Genomic DNA, 15,402 nt, shown 5'->3' on the forward strand with positions numbered 1-15,402 from the left:
TTGATTCAGATGCTAGAATTCTGAACTAAGAACAGAGCTTGCTGCAAATATTCAGCAATGCAGGCAGTGTCTGTGGAGAGAGAAGCAGAGTTAATGCGAGAGAGCATTAAATAGGTCAAACTGGGATAGAAATAGTGTGTTGCTTTAGTTCAATGACTCTAACCATTTAAGCTTTAATAACGATTCAGCAGTTTCCACGGTGATCTTCTCTGGTAATAGCATCAGATGTAAGGCACAAAAACAGACTGCTGGAGGAACTCGGCAGGTCAGATTGCAAGCTTGAATGGAAAAAGGACAGACGATGTTTCAGGTCGGGATCTTTCTTCAGACTGATGGAGTCGAGAGGTGAGAGCTGGTAGAGAGGTGAGGGGGAGGGCTGGGCCCAGAGCTGGCAAATGAGAGGTGGACCCAGGTGAGGAGGGATATTTGGTAGATGAGATCAGATGGAGGGGAGAAAGGTGAGGTAGTGCCCAACACTGGAGATGATAAGTGGGAGAAGCCAAGAGGTTGTAAATGTTTGAATCAGATAAGAAATGAAGGTGGGGAATGCAACATAGAACGTGAGGGAGAGATAATGAGTAGAAGGGAATGGGGTAGGGGGTAGGGAGAAGATAGGAAACTGAGAGACCTGAATTGAGGAGGGATGGGTGATGTACAGTTGGAAAGGAGTGGAAAGAAAGGGGAGCGGGTAAAGAAGAGGGGAGCTGGTGAAGTTGATGAAATTGGCGAGTTCTGCATGGGTGCAAGAAGCAGCCCAATGCAGTCATCATGCAGTGGAGAAAGAGTTGGGGAGAGGTGCCAGCATGCATTTGGGCCAAGAATGTTCAACAAAAAGACAGGCATAGTGGGAAGGCTCATGACCAGAGCTTTGATTTAAAGAAACTGAGAAAGATCAAAAGAAAAATTGTTGATCTCTCAGGCTTTCCTGATAGTCATAGTGTCAGACAAACAGCATGGAAATAGGCCCTTCAGCCCAACTTGCCCATGCCAACTAACTTACCCCATCTACACTAGTCCCACCTGTCCGCGTTTGGCCCATATCCCCCTAAACCTATCCGATCCATGTAACTATCCAAATGTTGTTTTAATGTTGTGATGGTACCAGCCTCAACTACCTCCTCCCTCAGTTTGTTCTACTCTTTGTGTAACAATGCTACCCCTCAGGTTCCTATTAAGTCTTTTCCCCCCTCATCTTAAACGTATGTCGTCTGGTCCTTGATTCCCCTACTCTGGGTAAAAGGCATTTGTGCATTTACCCTTTCTATTCCAAATGATGGGGAATGAAATTATAAGCATTCCATTTATTCCACCCAGTGGCTTCCAATTATCACCTCCAGTATTGGTTACCATCTCCACCCTTCTCTCCCCCACCTGACACATCTACCAATCAACCCCTCCACACCTGCATCCACCTGCCAGCTCTGCCACCACCCTTTCCGCTCACTTCTCTCCACCAGCAATCTCCCCTTTATTCCATTAGTGTGGAGGAGGTTCCTGGCCCAAAGCATTGTCCGCCTCTTTCCCATCAACATCTCGGTTGTACTGGTAATGGGGGCCAAGGAATTGGAAGTTGTTCCAGTGCTGGTGAACGTATGAGATGTTCTGAATGTTGGTGGGAAAGGGTTGGACTAGAGGGGATAAGATAGATTTATTCACAAAATGCTGGAGTAACTCAGCAGGTCAGGCAGCATCTCGGGAGAGAAGGAATGGGTGACGTTTCGGGTCGAGACCCTTCTTCAGACTGATGTCAGGGGGCGGGACAAAGGAAGGATATAGGTGGAGACAGGAAGATAGAGGGAGATCTGGGAAGGAGGAGGGGAAGGGAGGGACAGAAGAACTATCTAAAGTTGGATAAGATAGAGTTGAGTTATGAGGAAATAAGTTCAATGGGGGCAAGTTATCCATTTCCTTCCACAGATGCCACCTGACCTGCTGAGTTCCTCCAGTAGTCTGTTTTTGTTTTCGCTCAACGTTCCAGCATCTTATGGATCTTATGGGTGACACCTTATGGACAGGATAGGTTTGGGCGATATGGACCAATCCATATCCCCACAGTTCGGACTAGCGTAGCTGGGTCTTGTTGGCCGGTGTGGGCAAGTTGGGCAAGGTGAAATGCAGAAAATTCTGATTCCTTCAGATGCAGAAACTGGGCTTCAAGAACTTCCATGGAATGGATGGCAGTGAAGAAATGCTGAAGATATCTGAATCCAAAGGAATGTACCAGAAGCTGATGCACTGTCTGATAACTGCGGATAAACAGCTGCCCGTAAAAGAAGGTAAATGGCTGATATCATCTGTTTTAATGGAAATCCAGGAGAGAAGCACATTTATTCTGTAGAATAATCTTTGAGCATAGAGTTTGTGCCCAATATTGAAGAGATCTTCTTGTCGTCAAGGAACAAGATGCTTAGTGGTTAGTCAGACTTATCTAACTTTAATGGAAGTATAAGAAAATAACTGCAGATGCTGGTATATATCGAAGGTATTTATTCACAAAATCCTGGAGTAACTCAGCAGGTCAGGCAGCATCTCAGGAGAGAAGGAATGGGTGACGTTTCAGGTCGAGACCCTTCTTCAGACTGATGTCAGGGGGGCGGGACAAAGGAAGGATATAGGTGGAGACAGGAAGATAGAGGGAGGTCTGGGAAGGAGGAGGGGAAGAGGGGGAGAGAAGAACTATCTAAAGTTGGAGAAGTCGATGTTCATACCACTGGGCTGCAAGCTTCCCAGGCGAAATATGAGGTGCTGATCCTCCAATTTCCGGTGGGCCTCACTATGGCACTGGAGGAGGTCTATGACAGAAAGGTCAGACTGGGAATGGGAAGGGCAGTTGAAGTACTCGGCCACCGGGAGATCAGTTTGGTCAATGCGGACCGAGCGCAGGTGTTGAGCGAAGCGATCGCCGAGCCTGCGCTTGGTTTCGCCGATGTAAATAAGTTGACATCTAGTCTTCCCAGGTGAGACAAAGGTTCACCTGCACCTCCTCCAACCTCATCTATTGCATCCGCTGCTCTAGATGTCAACTTATTTACATTGGCGAAACCAAGCGCAGGCTCGGCGATCGCTTCGCTCAACACCTGCGCTCGGTCCGCATTGACCAAACTGATCTCCCAGTGGCCGAGCACTTCAACTCCCCTTCCCATTCCCAGTCTGACCTTTCTGTCATGGACCTTCGCTCAACAGGTCAGGTGTTTCATTTAATTTAATCTCTAAGAGCATATGCATCTCTTTCAGATGTGTGTGAATATCTGTGTTGCATATCTGCTTGTTGTTGAAATATCCTGCAGGTACCTACGATGTTGTGATGGTTGTTGGTGGAATACTCCAGCAACATCTGCCATGGGAAATCCTTCCAGAATTGCTGAGAATCACCAAAACAGGTCAGTACAAAGTTCAGAAAGGGCAGAAGTAACTCAGCAGATCAGGGAGTATCTCTGGAGAACATGGATATGTGATGTTTGAGGACTTGACCCAAAACGTCACATCTCCATGTTCTCCAGAAATGCTGCCTGACCCGCTGAGCTAATCCAGTACTCCTTCAGAATGTTAACAATCACCTGCAATTCCTTGTTTCTACTCAGTAGAAAGGTCCCACAAATGAAGTGGTATCATTAGAACAGCCAAAGGAAGGAGCACACAACCCAAATAAAACATACAGGCCATGTTTAACTGGTAGAGCAAAATGGCAAGGTCACTTCACACTGACCCATACAAAAGGGATCTGGTGTTACAGAAGGATCACTCTAACTGAGCTGCACTCTAGGGTGCTGGAGTTACAGCAGGAGCACTCCACACTGAAGATGGACACAAAATGCTGAAATAACTCAGCAGGTCAAGAGTCTAGAGAGTCAAGAGTGTTTTATTGTCATATGTCCCAGATAAAGCAATGTAATTCTTCCATGCAACAAAACAGAATATGTAAACATTACACTGTAAACAAGGGAATAAACGAGAAAAAAAAGTTCTGTGTGTGTGTATATATATATTTTTACACACATATACATACACACACACAGACATACATGCACATAAAACAAACAAACATTTCGGGTCAGGACCCTTCTTAGAAACATAGAAACATAGAAAATAGGTGCAGGAGTAAGCCATTCGGCCCTTCGGCTGATCATCCAACTCATTATCCCGTACCTGCCTTCTCTCCATACCCCCTGATCCCTTTAGCCACAAGGGCCACATCTAACTCCCTCTTAAATGTAGCCAATGAACTGGCCTCAACTACCTTCTGTGGCAGAGAATTCCACAGATTCACCACTCTCTGTGTGAAAAAAAACTTTCTCATCTCGGTCCTAAAAGACTTCCCCCTTATCCTTAAACTGTGACCCCTTGTTCTGGACTTCCCCAACATCGGGAACAATCTTCTATCTGAAGAAGTCTGAAGAAAGGTCCCGACTTGAAAAGTCACCTGTCCATTTTCTCCAGAAATGCTGTTTGACCCGCTGAGGTATTCTATAATTTTGTGTCTATCTTTGGTACAAACCAACATCTGCAATTCCTTTTTATTTCACTCCATGTTGAGCTGTATTGTAACATAGAAACATAGAAACATAGAAAATAGGTGCAGGAGTAGGCCATTCGGCCCTTCGAGCCTGCACCGCCATTCAATATGATCATGGCTGATCATCCAGCTCAGTAGCCTGTACCTGCCTTCTCTCCATACCCCCTGATCCCTTTAGCAAAAAGGGCCACATCTAACTCCCTCTTAAATATAGCCAATGAACTGGCCTCAACTACCTTCTGTGGCAGAGAATTCCACAGACTCACCACTCTCTGTGTGAAGAAATGTTTTCTCATCTCGGTCCTAAAAGACTTCCCCCTTATCCTTAAGCTGTGACCCCTGGTTCTGGACTCCCCCAACATCGGGAACAATCTTCCCGCATCTAGCCTCTCCAACCCCTTAAGAATTTTATATGTTTCTATAAGATCCCCCCTCAGTCTTCTAAATTCCAGCGAGTACAAGCCCAGTCTATCCAGTCTTTCCTCATATGCAAGTCCCGCCATCCCAGGGATTAATCTGGTGAACCTTCTCTGTACTCCCTCTAAGGCAAGAACGTCTTTCCTCAGGTTAGGAGACCAAAACTGCACACAATACTCCAGGTGCGGTCTCACCAAGGCCCCGTACAACTGCAGCAGAACCTCCCTGCTCCTAAACTCAAATCGTCTTGCTATGAATGCCAACATACCATTCGCTTTCTTCACTGCCTGCTGCACCTGCATGCTTGCTTTCAATGACTGGTGCACCATGACACCCAGGTCACGTTGCATCTCCCCTTCTCCCAATCGGTCACCATTCAGGTAATACTCTACTTTCCTGTTCTTGCCGCCAAAGTGGATAACCTCACATTTATCCACATTATATTGCATCTGCCATGCATTTGCCCACTCGCCTAATCTATCCAAGTCACTCTGCAGCCTCCTAGCATCCTCCTCGCAGCTAACACTGCCACCCAGCTTCGTGTCATCCGCAAACTTAGAGATGTTGCATTCAATTCCCTCGTCCAAATCATTAATATACACTGTAAATAACTGGGGTCCCAGCACTGAGCCTTGCGGTACCCCACTAGTCACTGCCTGCCATTCCGAAAAGGACCCGTTTATTCCTACTCTTTGCTTCCTGTCCGCCAACCAATTTTCTATCCACCTCAAAACTGAACCCTCAATACCGTGTGCTTTAAGTTTGTACACCAATCTCCTATGTGGGACCTTGTCGAAGGCCTTCTGAAAGTCCAGATATAACACATCGACTGGTTCTCCCTTATCCACTCTACTAGTTACATCCTCGAAAAATTCTATAAGATTCGTCAGACATGATTTGCCTTTGGTAAATCCATGCTGACTTTGTCCGATGATTTCACCACTTTCCAAATGTGATGCTATCACATCTTTAATAACTGACTCTAGCATTTTCCCCACTACCGATGTTAGGCTAACTGGTCTATAATTCCCCGTTTTCTCTCTCCCTCCCTTTTTAAAAAGTGGGGTTACATTAGCTACCTTCCAGTCCTCAGGAACTACTCCAGAATCTAAAGAGTTTTGAAAAATTATCACTAATGCATCCACTATTTCTGAGGCTACTTCCTTAAGCACTCTGGGATGCAGCCTATCTGGCCCTGGGGATTTATCTGCCTTTAATCCATTTAATTTACCTAACACCACTTCCCGACTAACCTGGATTTCCCTCAGTTCCTCCATCTCATTAGACCACCGGTCCCCTGCTATTTCCGGCAGACGGTTTATGTCTTCCTTAGTGAAGACAGAACCAAAGTATTTGTTCAATTGGTCTGCCATCTCCTTGTTCCCTATGATCAATTCACCTGTTTCCGACTGCAAGGGACCTACATTTGCCTTAACTAATCTTTTTCTCTTGACATATCTATAAAAGCTTTTGCAGTCTGTTTTTATGTTCCTTGCCAGTTTTCCCTCATAGTCTATTTTCCCTTTCCTAATTAAGCCCTTTGTCCTCCTCTGCTGGACTCTGAATTTCTCCCAGTCCTCTGGTATGCTACTTTTTCTGGCTAATCTGTATGCTTCATCTTTTGTTTTAATACTATCCTTGATTTCCCTTGTTAGCCACGGATGCACTACCTTTCCTGGTTTGTTCTTTTGCCAAACTGGGATGAACACTTGTTGTAGTTCATCCATGCGACCTCTAAATGCCTTCCATTGCATGTCCACCGTCAACCCTTTCAGCATCAATCGCCAGTCTATCTTGGACAATTCACGCCTCATACCCTCAAAGTTACCTTTCTTTAAGTTCAGAACACTTGTTTCTGTATCGACTTTGTCACTCTCCATCCTAATGAAGAACTCTACCATATTATGATCACTCTTGCCCAAGGGGCCTCGCACAACAAGACTGCTAACTAACCCTTCCTCATTACTCAATACCCAGTCTAGAATGGTCTGTTCTCTCGTTGGTTCCTCGACATGTTGGTTTAGAAAACCATCTCTCAAACATTCCAAGAAATCCTCTTCCTCAGCACCCCTGCCAGTTTGGTTCACCCAATCTATATGTAGATTGAAGTCACCCATTATAACTGCTGCACCTTTAGTGCATGCATTTCTAATTTCCTGCTTGATGCCATCCCCAACCTCACTACTGCTGTTAGGTGGCCTGTACACAACTCCCACTAGCGTTTTCTGCCCCTTAGTGTTTCGTAGCTCTACCCATATCGATTCCACTTCCTCCAAGCTAATGTCCTTCCTTTCCACTGCTTTAATCTCCTCTCTAACCAGTAACGCTACCCCACCTCCTTTTCCTTTCTGTCTATCCCGCCTGAATATAGAATATCCCTGGATGTTGAGCTCCCAGCCTTGGTCACCCTGGAGCCATGTCTCCGTAATCCCAACTATATCATAATCATTAATAACTATCTCCACATTTAATTCATCCACCTTATTACGTATACTCCTTGCATTGAGACACAAAGCCTTCAGGCTTGTTTTTACAACTCTCTTACCCCTTATACAATTATGTTGAAAAGTGGCCCTTTTTGATTTTTGCCCTGGATTTGTCTGCCTACCACTTTTACTTTTCACCTTGCTACTGTTGCTTCTACCCTCATTTTACACCCCTCTGTCTCTCTGCTCCTGCTCCCATCCCCCTGCCACATTAGTTTAAATCCTCCCCGACAGCACTAGCAAACACTCCCCCTAAGACATTGGTTCCATTCCAGCTCAGGTGCAGACTGTCCTGTTTGTACTGGTCCCACCTCTCCCAGAACTGGTTCCAATGTCCTAAAAATTTGAATCCCTCCTCCTTGCACCATTTTTCAAGCCACGTATTCATCTGAAATATCCTCCTTTTCCTACTCTGACTAGCACTTGGCACTGGTAGTAATCCAGAGATTATTACCTTTGAGGTCCTACTTTTTAGTTTATCTCCTAGCTCTCTAAATTCACCTTGTAGGACCTCATCCCGTTTTTTACCTAAATCGTTGGTGCCAACGTGCACCACAACAACTGGCTGCTCACCCTCCCCCTCCAGAATGTTCTGCAGCCGCTCTGAGACATCCCTGACCCTTGCACCAGGGAGGCAACATACCATCCTGGAGTCTCGTTTGCGACCGCAGAAACGCCTATCTATTCCCCTTACAATCGAATCCCCTATCACTATAGCCCTTCCACTCTTTTTCCTCCCCTCCTGTGCTGCAGAGCCACCCACGGTGCCATGAACTTGGCTGCTGCTGCCTTCCCCTGATGAGCCATCTCCCCCAACAGTATCCAACATGGTATATCTGTTGAGGAGGGAGATGACCGCAAGGGACTCCTGCACTACCTTCTTAATGCTACGCTGGCTAGTGGCCACCCGTTCCCTTTTTGTCTGCTTAACCTTTACCTGTGGTGTGGCCAACTCCCTAAATTTGCTATTCACGACTTTCTCAGCATCGCGGATGCTCCAGAATGAATCCAACCGCAGCTCCAACCTTTCAATGCGGTCTACCAGGATCTGCAGCTGGACACATTTTCTGCACACGTAGTCATTAGGGACACCGTCAGTATCCCTGAATTCCCACATGCTACAGGATGAGCAAACCACGGGGCCGATCTCAGCTGACATGGCTTACCCTTTGTATTAAATCAATCCCCTTAAATTAAATCAAATCAGCACACTCCCTATTTAAAAATCATAATCCTTTTAAGCTGTACCTTTAACTAAAAAACCCAGAACCCTTAACTCAAAGTGCTATCAGAAGGCAGAAATACAAACCTGGGGTTACTCACCAATCAGCTGCTCCCTCCAGTCCGCGTTACTTTTTCAAGTGTGACGCGCTAATGGAACGTTGTAGAGAGTGGTACGCTCCCACCTCTCCAACGGCTCCTGGGCCTCTGTGGAACAAAAGCCTCGCGCTCGATTTTAAACTCACCGCGCGGACGCTGTACCAGTCGCTCCCACCTCTCCAACGGCTCCTGGGCCTCTCTATGAACTGTAGGAGCAAAATAGAAGGCCACACAGAGTTGGTGTTTGAAGTAACGGACGATTTATTAAACTGGTCGCACCAGGAGGCCAGCCAAAGCTGACCTGTCAAGTGTGTCTTTGATACATTTTTTATATTCTCAGATGACAAGATTACTCAGAAACTTGACTAACAGTAAATCGGGGTCTTAAGTATAGAAACGACTAACAATGAAGCGTTTTTGTTAAGAAGGTTTTGCTCAGGGACTCGTTTAACAATAAAACGAGGTCTTAATTACAGAATGGAACTCAGAAACACTTAATTAGGTGACAAACAGCATGAGATGATTATCCACAAGTCTAAATTCATTAGCAGTAGATCCAAATTACTGTTGCAATGATGGGTGCACTCATGCATAATCAATGAAATTCCTGTTAGGCTTTGAATGCGGTTTCCTGCCACCACATTAGCACAATCCACATCCCTATTTACTAATTATTAGCCCTCACTATTGTTTACCCTACAACATGAACAAACGTGATTCCATGCAGTTATGCAGGACATAAAAGAGATTGCATAAACATGAGTTAGTGCTGCTGCCTCACAGTTTCAGGATCCAAAGATAGACACAAAAGCTGGAGTAACTTGGCAGCATCTCTGGAGAAAAGAAATAGGTGACGTTTCGGGTCGAGAACCTTCTTGAGACTTATGTTTCGGGTGAGACCTTTCTACAGAGGGGACCTTTCAGTCTGAAGAAGGGTCTCGACCCGAAACGTCGCCCATTCTTTCTCTCCCGAGATGCTGCCTGACCTGCTGAGTTACTCCAGCATTTTGTGAATAAATACCTTCGATTTGTACCAGCATCTGCAGTTATTTTCTTATATTTCTACAGACCATATTGGTTTCCCACCAGCTGCTTCAGTTTCTCACATCCCAAATCTCACGTCGAAGGGTTACTGGGCTACTGTAATTTACCTCAATGTAGGTTAATAAGAATTAAAGGGGAGAGTGTCATAAATAAGTTGGAGGAATACAGGGAAGTGAGAAAGAGAGGCGATGGTTTGTTGTGATTGTCTCAAATGGGGCTTCCTTCTGCATCATTGTAAGAAAATCTACACGTTCTGTAAAAGCAACAAGCAGGCTGCTCTCCCTCAAGCATCCTACATCTTCCCTTGCCCGCATACAAACCCCTCATCCGCAAGACCAAACCCACAATAAAGACGGTCAAAATATGGCCCGAGGATGCCACCCTACAACTCCAGGACTGCTTTGATCGCACCGACTGGGACCTGTTTGCACAACAGGCCACCTAAGGTTCAGAGGTAGACTTGGAGGAATACGCATCCACTGTGCTCTCCTACATCAACTGCTGTGTGGAGAATGTCTCGGAGGACAAGGAGATAAAGATGTTCCCAAACCCTGGATGAACAAGGAGGTACAGAACCTGCTGAGGGCACGTAACAATGCCTTTAAATCTAGTGACACATCAGCATACAGTGTTGCCAGATCACACCTGAGCAAAGTATTAAAAGGGCCAAAGACACCCATAGGCAACGGGTGGAAGACCACTTCAACACCACGGACACCAGAAGCATGTGGCAGGGTGTCAGGGACATCACTGGCTACAAGAGCAGCCCTGCCTGCCCCCACAGCGATATGGCACTGACCAACGAGCTTAACACCTTCTTTGCCCGCTTTGAAACTGGCAAAACCACCTTGAGTGAAAGAACCCCAGCCAAGGCGGTGGGACAGGTCTTGCAACTGAGCACACAGGAGATACAACGCGCTCTGCAAAGGGTCAACCCACGCAAGGCTGCAGGACCGGATGGAGTTCAAGGAAGGGTACTGAAGGACTGTGCTGAACAGCTGGCTGAGGTATTCACCAGGATCTTTAACCTGTCATTATCTCTGGCTACAGTCCCCAAGTGCCTGAAGTCGGCTATCATAGTTCCGGTGCCGAAAAAAGCAAAGATCTCCAACCTGAACGACTACCGCCCGGTTGCCCTAACGCCGATAGTCATGAAGTGCTTTGAGAGGCTGGTCCTCTCACACATCAAATCCAGCATCCCTGACTCACTGGACCCACATCAATTTGCATACAGGGCAAATAGATCCACAGAGGACGCCATCTCTCTGGCTCTTCACACTGTCCTGACTCACCTAGAGAGACAGGGCACATACGTGAGGATGCTATTCATAGACTATAGCTCCGCCTTCAACACGGTCATCCCCACCAAGCTCATCACCAAACTCCACCAGCTAGGCCTCAGCTCGTCATTATGTGACTGGATCCTGGACTTCCTGCTGGAACGACCGCAGGCAGTGAGAATGGGCCCGCACCTGTCCTCCACTATCACCCTGAGTACCGGCACACCACAGGGCTGTGTTCTGAGCCCCATGCTCTACTCCCTCTTCACACACGACTGTGTTCCTGCATTCGACACCAACACCATTGTCAAGTTTGCAGATGACACAACGGTGATCGGGCTGATCACCAACGGGGATGAAACAAACTATAGAGCGGAGGTGCAGAACCTGGCGGACTGGTGCTCGGATAACAACCTGTCCCTAAATACCACCAAGACCAAGGAGCTGATCATCAACTTCCGTAGGTCACATAACGGGGAATATGCCCCGATCTCTATCAACGGGGACAGTGTGGAGAGAGTGTCCAGCTTCAAGTTTCTGGGCACTCACATTTCGGAGGACTTAACATGGTCCAATAACACTGCTGCGCTGGTCAAGAAGGCACAACAAAGACTGTTCTACTTAAGAACACTGAAAAAGTCTGGTCTACCCCAACAGCTGCTGACGACCTTCTACCGCTGCACCATAGAGAGCATCCTAACGCATGGCATCCCTGTGTGGTACCTCAGCTGCACGGAGGCAGAAAGGAAAGCTCTACAGCGGGTAGTCCATAGAGCTCAGAGGGCCTTCGGAACACAGCTACCAGACTTGGAGGGCATCTACAACACACGATGCCTCAGAAAAGCCACCAGCATCCACAAAGACTCTTCACACCCCTGCAACAGTCTGTTCGAACTCCTTCCATCGGGCAGACGATACAAGGCCTTCTATGCCCGCACCTCCAGACTCAGGAACAGATTCATCCCCAGGGCCATAGCTGCTATGAACCGGTCCTGCTGAGCCGGATGGCCACAACGCATAGATCAACTTGCACTTTACCCTGTCCAAAACTGTTACAACTGTTTCGTTTCGTTGGGTTGCTGCTGTCTAAATTACCTAAATTATTGCATCGTATGGGAGGCGCATTCCCAATCTCGTTGTACCCCTGGGTACAATGACAATAAAGATATATTGTATTGTATTGTATTGTATTGTGACCTCTGACCAGAACACTTTGCACAGGGAGGTTAATTCCCGGGATGGCGGGACTGTCATATGATGAAAGTATGGAGCGACTGGGCTTGTATTCACTGGAATTTAGAAGGCTGAGAGGGGATCTTATAGAAACATATAAAATTATTAAGGGTTCGGGCACGCTAGATGCAGGAACCATGTTCCCGATGTTGGGGAAGTCCAGAACCAGGGGCTACAGCTTAAGAATAAGGGGTAGGCCATTTAAAACTGAGATGAGGGAAAGCTTTTTCACACAGAGCGTTGTGAATTTGTGGAATTCTCTGCCTCGGAAAGCAGTGGAGGCCGATTCACTGGATGCATTCAAAAGAGAGTTAGATAGAACTCTGCGGGCTTGTGGAATCAAGAGGTATGGGGAGGAACGGAGTAATGATTGTTGATGATCAGCCATGATCACATTGAATGGCGGTGCTGGCTCGAAGGGCCGAATGGCCTACTCTTGCACCTATTGTCTATGTATCTATGTATTTTGCATCAGATTGACGGTGGAATCTTGGATGGAACATTTCAGCTGTTCATGGCCTCTGAAACCTGAGGGAGAACCTGTTGAAACCACTGGGGGTGCGTGGCTCAGATCCCAGTTTAGCATTTATTCACAAAATGCTGGAGTAACTCAGCAGGTCAGGCAGCATCTCGGGAGAGAAGGAATGGGTGACGTTTCGGGTCAAGACCCTTCTTCAGTCTGAAGAAGGGTCTTGACCCGAAACGTCACCCATTCCTTCTCTCCCGAGATGCTGCCTGACCTGCTGAGTTACTCCAGCATTTTGTGAATAAATCGATTTGTACCAGCATCTGCAGTTATTTTCTTATATCCCAGTTTAGCATGGTCTATTTGGACTCTGTTTCTCAGATTCAGAATCCACTCGGTCCTGCGGGAGAGAAATGTGTGACACTCGATATATAAACCTGCTTTATAAATCTGTAGCCTTCAGCCTTAAGAATTGTTTTCCTGTATAAATTGCATCAGATTACCATCGATGTGATGTTGAATGTCACTTAAAAGAAATATCAACATCAGAGTTGGAGCACATGCAATAAACTCCCCACTATATTAATTGAGTTTAATATTGATATTAATAATCAAAATAATAAGAACAATAATGATTCTAATAATTATTATTATTTTAATATATTAGTTTGCTATGAAACATACGTAAACTTCCAAAACAATAAATTGGTCAATAATTTGTTGTGCACCTTATCGTGCATTGCACAGGCAAATTTTCAGACTTGACTTTGGGAAGCATACAATGGGTCCCTTTCTGGGTCCCTCTCTCCCTTAGGGTTGAGTGTTCTCTCAGTGTGGAGTTGAGGTGACTTCTTCAAATGCAGCAGTGAGCAGCAAACGTTGGACCGTGAATGCAACAGGCGTCAGGTCGGAGGATGGCAACACCACGAGCAAATTATGTCAAATATGCTCTCATTCTGCTTTTAGAGTCATAGAGCTGTACAGTATAGAAACGCACCCTTCGACCCAGCTCATCCAGGACAACAAAGTTGCCTAACTGAGTTAGTCCTACTTACCCATGTGTGGCCCATTTCCCTCCAAAGCTTTCCTATCGATATACCTGTCCAAGTGTCTTTTAAATATCATAATTGTATCCACTCCCACCATTCCCTTTGGCAGCAAATTCCATATATGTACCACCCTCTGTGTGAAATAGTTACCCCTCAGGTCTATTATAAATCTTTCCCCACTCACCTTAAACCTAAGCCCTCTCGTTTTAGAACTCCCCAACCCCGGGTAAATTGTTTGGATACTGCAGCGTCTTTAAACTTTGCTCGGTTAATAAAGCAATCGATTGTTCGCGTTAACAGTAACAATTTATTTAGCCACCTAGTTACCGATAACCTTAATACACAGTCAAACATAATGGGCATCAGTTCAAGCCTTGGGATCTTTTGTGTGGTTGATTTGAAACAACAAATAGAGTTTAAGGTTGGTTTACTGGTCTAATACTCTAGAGAAGCATTGTCACCACTAAAGTTATATAGAGGCCAAAGCAAAGGCGCAGGTGTTTCCATGTTTGCTCATGACATTGCACTGATGAAGTATTATCACACCTGGACCCCCATCAGACAGTTATCACCAATGCTGCTGATAAAAGCAATAGGTTTGAAGAAAGTAGGTTCGATGAATGGAGAATCTTTCTTTCCTTCACATGCAGTATTATGTGGAACTACCATCCCCACATGTGGTAGCTTGGTCAGTTTATGGAGATATTTCAGTGGTTCCGGTGTTTATGTGGAACTTTTAAAAACATTTACATGTGTTTACTATAAGTGAAGATCTATGATATAATTCAGTCGGCTTAATCTTTAAGCAGTGAACGTAGGAGAATCTGGGTTTGGTCGAATAATTGGGCTGCAAATGGTGCAAATGGGGAACAAATGGTGCAGCGGTAGAGTTGCTGCCTTACAGCACCAAAGACCTGGGTTCGATCCGGACTACGGGGGCGGTCCATACGGAGTTTGTACATTCCCCCCGTGATCTGTGTGGGTTTACTCCGGGTGCTCCGATTTCCTCCGACACTCCAAAGATGTTTGTAGTTTAATCGGCCTGGTAAAATTGTCCTTATTGTGTGTAGGATTGTATCAGTATCTGGGATCGCTGGTCGGCGTAGACTCGGTGGGCTGAAGGGCCTGTTTCCACGCTGTATCTCTAAACTAAACAAAACTAAAATGTGTAATTCTGACCTTTCTGTCCTGGGCCTCCTCCATTGCCAGAGTGAGGCCACATGCAAAGTTGAGGAGCAATATCTCATATTCTGCTTGGGTAGTTTACAACGCAAGGTATGAACATTGAATTCTCCATTTTTAGGTAACCTCTAACAAGCAAACCCCCACTCCCCCTACTCCCCCACCCCCCTTTTCTTTGTCCCCATTGGTCTCCCTTGTGCCCCACCTGGACCCACACCTATTTCTCCTCAACCTCCACGCATTCCTTCTGTGGGAATTGTGGGAAGAACTGAGCTGTTCTTCCATTTTGTCTTTCAACATGGGCAGTAATTGCTTCTGTGGGAATCAAACTTTACTCCAGTGAATGTACCGTTCAGAGATAGGCTAAACATGCCTGGTTCAGGTGACCCATAGAGTTAAAATAAATAAACCT

The 15,402-nt window shown here is 46.0% G+C and overlaps 1 protein-coding gene across 1 annotated transcript in view; it reads left to right on the forward strand.

Moving 5' to 3' along the window:
* Positions 1-2,118: 2,118 nt before the first annotated feature.
* Positions 2,119-15,402, forward strand: part of LOC144590726 (methyltransferase-like protein 27) — a 127,989-nt gene continuing 114,705 nt past the window's right edge. The window contains exons 1-2 of the mRNA XM_078395157.1: positions 2,119-2,276; positions 3,288-3,380. The gene's annotated coding sequence lies outside the window, so the exon portion shown is untranslated. The remainder of the gene's footprint in view (positions 2,277-3,287; positions 3,381-15,402) is intronic.

This window comes from Rhinoraja longicauda, unplaced genomic scaffold (assembly GCF_053455715.1).
Source record: "Rhinoraja longicauda isolate Sanriku21f unplaced genomic scaffold, sRhiLon1.1 Scf000274, whole genome shotgun sequence".
Classification (NCBI taxonomy): Eukaryota; Metazoa; Chordata; class Chondrichthyes; order Rajiformes; family Arhynchobatidae; genus Rhinoraja; species Rhinoraja longicauda.